Source organism: Triticum aestivum, chromosome 4B (assembly GCF_018294505.1).
Source record: "Triticum aestivum cultivar Chinese Spring chromosome 4B, IWGSC CS RefSeq v2.1, whole genome shotgun sequence".
In the NCBI taxonomy this organism is placed as follows: domain Eukaryota; kingdom Viridiplantae; phylum Streptophyta; class Magnoliopsida; order Poales; family Poaceae; genus Triticum; species Triticum aestivum.
Window position 1 is genome coordinate 212,612,107 of NC_057804.1, and position 9,284 is coordinate 212,621,390.

The 9,284-nt window shown below is 43.1% G+C and overlaps 1 pseudogene; it reads right to left on the reverse strand.

Moving 5' to 3' along the window:
• Positions 1-3,756: 3,756 nt before the first annotated feature.
• On the reverse strand, positions 3,757-5,699 carry LOC123091831 (cytochrome c oxidase subunit 1-like; annotated as a pseudogene).
• Between the last annotated feature and the right edge of the window lie 3,585 nt (positions 5,700-9,284).

Genomic DNA, 9,284 nt, shown 5'->3' on the forward strand with positions numbered 1-9,284 from the left:
TGAACAAAACCAACCATTTTTATAATATTATCCTATCTTGCATATTAATTAAGACCACTTATTAGATCAAGGTTGGCATACATAGCATAGGAAGGTGGAGATCTGAAGTAATCTATATGTCCCTCAGCCAGTCATCCATTTCTCTGGATATGAGTTTACAACATCAAAAAAATGACCCTTTTCATAATGAAATCCATTACATGCCATCCAAAGAACTCTGATTTGGATTACCAGCTTTGGGGTGGAAGGACGGATCGATCGACCAAGCAACAACGATCCCTTTACGATGGTCAAGTGCGAAGGTCCCGAGCAGATTGCCGATCTGCCAGTGTTGTTTGACTGATTTTTTTCATCTCAAAACCATTGATGCTGACCTGTCACTGCTCAAGTGATTTTCCTGCATGGTTCTAGGAACCAAAAGAAGACTTTGGGTAGGTCAACGATAGATTCTATGTCTATAATGGAACGTAGGTTCTTTTTAGGAGGAAAGCTTAGAAGGATTCTTTTCAGAGCGTAAGAACCATCGAAGAGCATGGGATTGGTATTGCTGGCAGGGACTTTAAAGTTAGAGCTTGATCACTAAACCCCTGCTGCTTTCCATCATTCCTGCTAAAGTAGTTGGCAATGACTCATTGGAAACTTCTATTGGATCTGGGAGAAGAAGAAATCCAATCAATGTGTAGGTAGTCAATTTCTGGCGAAAGCACAAACCTTTTCTCTTACTTAAGGCGATAAAATCCATTCATTTCGATAATAATCTGTTTGAGATGTGTTTTACCGAGAAGGTATATGGTTTACGGTTCTAAGCCGTTGAGTTCGTGTTTTGGTAGTTGTTGTTTTGAAGGATGGTGGATCCAGAGTTGAAGGATAGCGAGGCATACCAACGCCATGCCAACAAGAGGAAGCATCCGGACTTAAAACAGCCGACCTACCCCCTGCCACTTCTTCCTCTAAGTCAAGTTGATAGATTTCTGTACAAGATTTCAAGTGCCATCTCCAGTCTAAGCGGTTGAGTTCAGTGATTGTATCGAACAAAAGCCCCCTCCCGGGGCAGGTACGCGACTGTCTCTCTTCCAAAGTGTGATCATCTTCTCCAATCTCCCGTTTCCACCTATTTAAAATGGTCAGCCTGTGCGGCATCAATTGAATTTGAATTCTAAAATAAAGTAGACTTTGGTGAAGGAACCTATTCTCTGGTATCTGCTTCGGCCATCTCATCTGGTTTTGGCCTTCTTTGTGAGCAGCTCCTAACTTGCTCGACGGGGTATGATCGCTACTGTTGATAGGTCGATCAAAAAAGAATAAGTTCCAGGACTGAACAGAAAGAAAGTACTATAACACTTTCTTCGCCATTCTTTTCTACGAGGAGCTCTATTTTGCTAATACAAATGTAATGCTACCTCCCTACGGCGATTCATAACTAGAAGAACTCGCTGGCACAACCGGACCTTATTAAAGGCCTCGGCCGTCTAATCGACTGAAATATCTTATCTTGGAGTTCTAGTATGGGTCGTCGGCCCTTTCTCCTCCTCAGTAGGTGCAAACCCTGGTTCTGTAAATGATTATAACTGCCTTGGAGCTAGATAAGCAAACCTTCTTCTGTTTGAGTATGATTGATGTTACACCCACTGCCAGATACAAGCAAAAGCTTTCCAGCTAAGCTTGGAGTCAGAATGAACTCATGAAGCTATCCTTCTTCTTGGATCTCAAGATTCAAATGTAATTTTATCACCCCAGATTTTGGCTTTCATTTCCACTTCATACTTGAGTTAAGCAAGGCACCAGCATGGGAGAGAAGATAGCCCCTCGGGATCGCTTACTAGCCGGCCTGCTTGATTTATTTATGAGGTATCCAGATGGCACTGCACCGGCGAGGGAAAGGGAAGCTGATGAGAGGTAAGGGAAAAGTCCATTTAATGAATAGGTTCACTACAGACTGTACTATCTCTAGACCCCCTCTCTATACACCCTCATAATATATGGATCCCCTGGATAATATTGATCCTCCAACAACTGACATATCTTATCTAAACTCTCGGAAACCTGGGCATGGCTTTTTCGAACTTAGTTGATTTCGCAAGAAGCAACTTGAAAAGCACAAAGACTACATCTAAACAAACCTTACGTCTTCGTTCGGCTCATTCTTCCTTATCTCACCCTATTTCCTTACTTTAGCTTAGAAGTAGGCATATGGGAAGTTACACAAAGATGACTTATCGGCTGGCCTAAGCTTACTCCATTCCATTCTTTCCAATATCATATACGCCTAGTGAAATGCATCTATCTCCTCTCCTCCCCTTCTTTCTTTTTATCCATTTTATATACCTAGTCGAAGACTACTTCAGATTATAGGGCAGGCTTTTCTACCCATTGACCGGGACCGATCACTGTGTTTGACCGCTCTTGGTATTCAGACCATGGACTTTTTCGCTAGGAGCTGATCCATTCTTTAAGAGCTCTATACATAAGGAGAAGGCGTATTCAATTAAAGGACTGTGAAATATACCCTATGCCCCGAAAAGTCTAGGCACCTAAATAAAGTAAAGATGGGATCCCTGACCAATAGATTAAGCTATCCAATGAGTTAGGAACCTTTTTTCTTCCCCCTTCTCTTCTCCGCTTTGCTCTATTACTCCTTTTGCAGATGGTTGGTCACCACTCTTAGGCTTTTTATTCTCTGCTTGTGGTGGGTCTCCAATCTTGATCCGGTGCTGACTTAATAGGGAAACCTACCCAGAAAATGCCCCCTTTTCCGGTCCGGTTAACAAAGCCTGTAAACCAAGAGCGGAATGAAGAGCTAAAACGTCACCTTTACCCTTATCCTATTTCTTTCTTACTTGTAAACCAGACCGCGTCATTCCTTTTTTCTTTCTTTGGTAAGGAAGGGACGGCTATTCCCACAGGTTGATCTTGATAAAATGTGCAGCGGTAAGCAACTAATAATCTCGATGCAGGACTTCCATTCCCATAGGTTCCTCCTCCAAAACCTTCTTAGGCGAAAAAGACTAGAAGGGCTTATTCCCACTGCTGATTACTGAGAACCTTCTACCGGGAAAGATTTCCTTCTATGCCTAGTGGTTTTTGAATTGGAAATGGGAAAGGCAGAGAGAATTTACTCAAATTCAACTATGTTATGTATACAATGATCCGGTTGCGGCTGGTATGATCGGGGTGCTTTATCTAAACTAGGCAGGATAACTTGGCTAACTTTCCTACTCTGATAGCATCTCTGAACGGCAAGTACCCTCAACCACCGTAACGAAGGAATGAATCTATTAAGTGGGAAAGAGCCCTCGTGGCAGCTATATCCGCGAGGATTCCAAGTGTTCTAATTCATCTCGTTACAGACCCACATCAAACATGCAACTGCTTGTCGCATACTCCTGCTACTCCGACCTACGCTTCACACATCGCATCCTTGGTCCTTAAACGACGGTATATTCTTTTTTCCGGGTTCTATGAGCGTAAATGGAGACACTTCCCCCTTCTTTGACATATGAATATGCCTTGCCTAGAAGATAAATAAATCCTGAGTAAGGAGAGAGATTCTCCACACGAACGAACGACCCGTCAGGTTCGAACTGACTTAGGTTGGACCAGGACCCACCTATCTCCACCAAGAAGGAATCGCTTTGGTTACGCAGTTCAGTTGGCGATAAAAGCCTTCCTAATCTGCGGGCCGGTAGGCCAGCCAACTAACTCTTCAAATGAAGAACTTATTTCCCCACACCTATCTCTATGAAACTTCCTTCATAGTTAGGAGAGGTTTTTTTAGCTTTTTGTCTCTTTTACCGCAGGAAGTTCTCTAAAAGTATGAAAGGCCGGAGGGCTTTGTACCAACCATTCTAGTGTGGTTGGATTCTGTTCAACAGCCCAAGGACTTTCCGCACATTTTTGGTTCTTTCCCCTCCTTGAAGTGATTGCGACAACTACGAAGAAACGACGAATCCCAACTACAGATATATAAGAACCGAAACTGCTCAGAGCATTCCATCCGGCGTAAGCATCTGGATAATCTGGAATGCGACGTGGCATACCCGAAAGCCCTAAGAAATGCATGGGAAAGAAGGTCAGATTAACCCCGAAAAAAGTGATCCAAAAATGGATTTGGCCTAAAGTTTCAGGATATGTCCGACCAAAGATTTTACCCACCCAATAGTAAAATCTAGCAAATAAAGCAAAACCGGCTCCCATAGGAAGTACATAATGGAAATGTGCAACCACATAATAAGTATCATGTAGAGCAATGTCTAGCCCAGAGTTTGCTAGAACTATTCCAGTGAGCCCTCCTATGGTGAACAAAAAGATGAACCCTACAGCAAATAACATGGGTGTTTTGTATTGTATCGAACCTCCCCACATGGTAGCGATCCAACTAAAGATTTTGATTCCTGTGGGCACAGCTATGATCATGGTAGCTGCGGTGAAGTAGGCACGCGTATCAACGTCTAAGCCCACAGTAAACATATGATGAGCCCAAACTAGAAATCCAAGAACACCTATACTTATCATGGCATAAACCATGCCTAGATACCCGAAGACCGGTTTTCTTGAAAAGGTCGATACGATATGACTAATAATACCAAATCCAGGCAGAATGAGAATATACAGCTCTGGATGACCGAAGAACCAAAAGAGATGCTGGTATAATATTGGGTCTCCCCCTCCTGCAGGATCAAAAAGGTTGTATTAAAGTTTCGATCGGTTAATGACATTGTAATTGCCCCCGCCAGTACCGGAAGTGATAATAAAAGTAGGAATGCTGTCACTAGAACGGACCACACAAAAAGTGGTAATCTATGCATAGTCATTCCAGGTCCACGCATGTTGAAGATAGTTGTTATAAAATTGATAGAACCTAAAATTGATGAAATACCTGATAGATGAAGACTAAAAATTGCTAAATCAACTGCTCCTCCAGAATGGCTGGTAATACCACTTAAGGGCGGATAGACTGTCCACCCAGTGCCGCTGCCCACTTCTACTAAGGCTGAGCTTAATAGGAGCAAGAGACTTGGTGGCAACAACCAGAATGATATATTATTTAATCGTGGAAATGCCATGTCAGGTGCACCTATCAGAATCGGAACAAACCAATTACCAAATCCACCTATCATCGCCGGCATAACCATAAAAAAGATCATTAAAAAAGCATGAGCCGTTATTAAAACATTATAAAGTTGATGATTCCCACCAAGAATTTGATCGCCGGGTAGGGCTAATTCCATACGAATCAGTACGGAGAAGCATGTGCCCATCACTCCTGCAATGGCATCGAAGATGAAATAGAGAGTCCCAATATCCTTGTGGTTAGTAGAGAAGAGCCATCGAACCATATTTGTCATTTTTTATTTGAGAAATGCAAACTTTCCTTATCAAAGAGGGGCCGGAGGGCTGGAAGAGAAAAGAAAGAGGGGCCCGCCCGGGGGCTGGAAGAGAAAAGAATCAGAATTACTGAGCTACCCCGCTCTTTTTTTTTCTAATTCCCTTCTAAGATCCTCTGACTTAAACAAGTCGAGAGCATGCTCGTGCTCAGCTCTTTCGAGACTTGCCTTGCTCTTGGGGATTTCTTCCCATCGGATCCTCTGTTCCACTTCCAGGCACCTCCTTGCGGAGCTTTCCGCCTCAAGGAGATCCCGGTTGTGGGAAACAACATATCTAAAGAAAACATATCCTCCCTCATTCTCCCGCAGATCTTGATAAGACGCTTGGAGAACAGTGAAAGAATCAGTTGCGTGAATATGGTCCAGATAGGAACGAAGCGCTTCATCGACCAAGTAGGGCTCGATCGGTAGATAAGGCCCTATTCTTTGATAAACGTAATTCCATTAGGAAGAGCTTAAGCCGTCCAGGTATGTCCTCCAGAGGGGTATTGTGATTAAGCTCGTTCTGAATGAACGTAACCCATCCAGGATCCTGCTCGTAAAGGCTCAGATAGAAGTTTAGCCCTGCTAAATGAGCTAGAGCTTGGGGATCCTGAATCTCTGGAGGAAGAGTAATAATGAAGGAGGCTCCGAAAAGATTTAAAATTGGGAGAAGAAAAATCGAAATAAAACACACTAAAAATAAAAATAGACAAATAGAAAATAATAAAAAATCGTATATATAAGGAAACTTAATACAAAAGTGCAAATAGAAAGCAGTAACCCTGCTAGTGGAGAAGAGCCATCGAACCATATTTGTCATTTTTTATTTGAGAAATGCAAACTTTCCTTATCAAAGAGGGGCCCGGGGGCTGGAAGAGAAGAACTTGAATACTAAATGCTGGAAGAGAAGAACCTTAATATTAAACCAAGTTTCGAGAACTTCTTGGTGACTTGATTGGTTCCCTTCCCCCAATTTGCAAAGGATGATTCCCGTGAAGGTGATCTCGATCACCATTCCATGATATTTCTGGATGCTTTTGAGAAGCTTTTCCTTTTACCTAATGCCGGCTACCGACAACTTAGTTCATGCTATTACTAACACTTATGACTGAGCCGCACTTGCTTTCCAAAAGAAATGGAAACTATCATGCCTGAGACTAGCCAATAGAAGAAAGAGCCACAAGCAAGCCATAGAAGCATCCTTTTTCTTCGCTTTCTTCAACAATAAGAATCTACCTCACTCCTCATCATAACTCAAATACAAATTCGAGTTCCAAATTGATATTTCCTCACGTAAGCAATAAAATGTGAAACCAATATTCATCATGAAACTTCAGACACTGATGATTGTGAGGTTCTGGAAGAGAGACGACGTAGGCTGAAAAAAAGTAAATAGAAAACCACCCCTTAAACTCATTTTCTCAACATTCTTTCCACAACAACTAGAAAAGTGGAGAAAATCCAATAAGGGGAGGTCCCGGTGAATACAAATCAATTGGAAACCGAACCCCGCATTCATGTCTCTAACAAGGCTGTCTAAGCTAAGCGGCCATGGACCCATGGACCCGGGGAATCTGAACCATTAGGTAGAGTTTCAGATGAAAGAAAACCAGGTCAATCTTCCGATCGCGAGTCTTTACAAGCTTGAAACAACTTGAGCACAGGCGGGAGTCGCCCCTTTTAAAGTCAGTATTTATGCGGCGCTGAACTAACGAGCGGATACCTAACCTTCGAAGGAGAAGAAAAGACGGATGTATCTTTCATTCATATCGATCAGATGTGCTTTGCTCAGGACTCCCATTTTACCATTGCTTAAGCCATATTACATAAAGCATAGTGAGTGATACGCAATGCTGGTACCACCATGTTTTTTTCCTCACTCTGTGTAGCCACACTTGTTTGTCCATGTCTACTTATTATTTATGTTAAATAGTATCCGTTGGTTGTAGAAGCACTGGCGTTCAGGGATTGCAAAATCCATAATATCAAGAAGCAGTAGGAACCTGGCTAACTTCGATGCGGATAACGCCTGTAGAAGAAAGTGGATCAACCAAAGTAGATCTTGATCAAAAGGCACCACAAGGCGACCCAATAGAGTGTGGTGTAAGTGGTGAAGCAGAATAGGAATTGGAACTTCTTGAACTAGAAAGGGCTTCCGCTACCGCGCTACCTCGGGAGCTCCGGAAACGGTATACTCGCTTCACTCATCTGTAATGGTATCCTTGAAAGCTAGCTAAAGTGGGTTCTAGACAAAGTTCTCCTAAGCAGGGCGGAAGGAAAAACAAGAGCAATATAGCTCTACATTACGCTTCGGGGGCCTCGTCTTACTCACTCACCTTCTACTAATCGGACCGTGACAAAACAACCAGCCCAGCAATAGGCAAGGACTGGCTGAAATCCCTTTCCGGATCCAGTCTATCCGTATCTGCTGTCCCTTCCGCTTTCTGTGTTGATGGAGCTCGGTCAGATAGTTCCGGTATTGCGAAGGAGGGCATCGCATTGGGATCGTCCAATCCCTTCTGATCGGTTGTCATATTGAATTGCAAATTCTCGTATAGTAAGAGTTCCTTCGGTTTCCTACCTAGCACATTCTCTGTTGTCTACGCCAATATTTTACCTGCGAGTATAGTGTGGCTGGCTACATACGGGGGAACTCAACCTACCTTTCGAAGGGTAGACCTTTACAGATGAGTGAAACAAGGATTTAGGTATATAAGGAGACGACCCGCCAAGCGAGCCAGCCTGATACCGACTTTCATTGATAGGCCATGAAACATAGAGAATGGGAACTTGTTCGCACGTACCTCGACCGCAGGTCTGAGAATGACGAGTGTGCTTTCGCCCACAGCTTCTGTTGCTTAACCGGCTCGTGGTATTTATGGTCCTGACCCAGTACAACCGCTAAGCTCATTTTTCATTTCCAAGTGTTGTTACTAGCCTCGAGAGAGATGTTTCACAGGATTCACCTGCAACTGATAAACCTGGGGGATAATACTGAAATAGTCCTTTTTTTCTGATCATAGAGGAGCCGTATGAAGCTAAGGTTTCATGTACGGTTTTGCAATAGCGGTGGGAGCTGTGATGTTATTATCGACTATGATTATCTAACAGTTCAAGTACAGTTGATATAGTTGAAGCACAGCCAAAATATGGTTTTTTTGATGGAATCTTTGGCGTCAGCCTATAGGCTTTCTAGTTTTTAGAATTTCTTCTTTGGCTGAATGTGAAAGATTACCCAGAGGGGGAATTAGTTGCGGGTTATCAAACTGAATATTCCGGTATCAAATATGGTTTCTTTTCTCTTGTTTCTTACCTATCCTTATTAGTTTCCTCTTTATTTGTAACAGTTCTTTACTTAGGCGGGTGGCATTTATCTATTCCCTACATATCCATGATTCTCCCAGTGTAGGAATCACACTAGTTATCTTGACCTTGATTCGGTCAAGCAGTTTTTCCTTACTATACTCCAGTACGAACAGGAAAAGAATCTGTGTACTCAACGGTGCATTAGTAATTATCTGGGATTTATTTGGCTCTTTAAAGCAAAACGGTGTCTTGACTCTCAAGAATAGTGCGTGTTAATATCCATGTAGATAAAGATAGAGATAGCAACGAACTGGATGCATAGTCAAACAAGAAACTTGTGACTTGTTCTCATAGGCTAACTAACCAAATCATAGGATCTAACACGAGACCGGATAAACACCGCACCCCCGCCGCGTCTATCTATATAAGCTAATCCCTCGACCTCAACCGACTCCCAAATCTCAATTGCTTTGGCTCTCTCTCTCCCTCCCTTTCGCCGCGTGGGCCGTCCAATCCGAACCAATCCCAAGTCCCCACCCGCTCGCGGCGAGCAAAGCAAGATGATTTCCCCGGACGCGGCCCGCAACGTCGTCGGCAATGTCATCTCCTTCG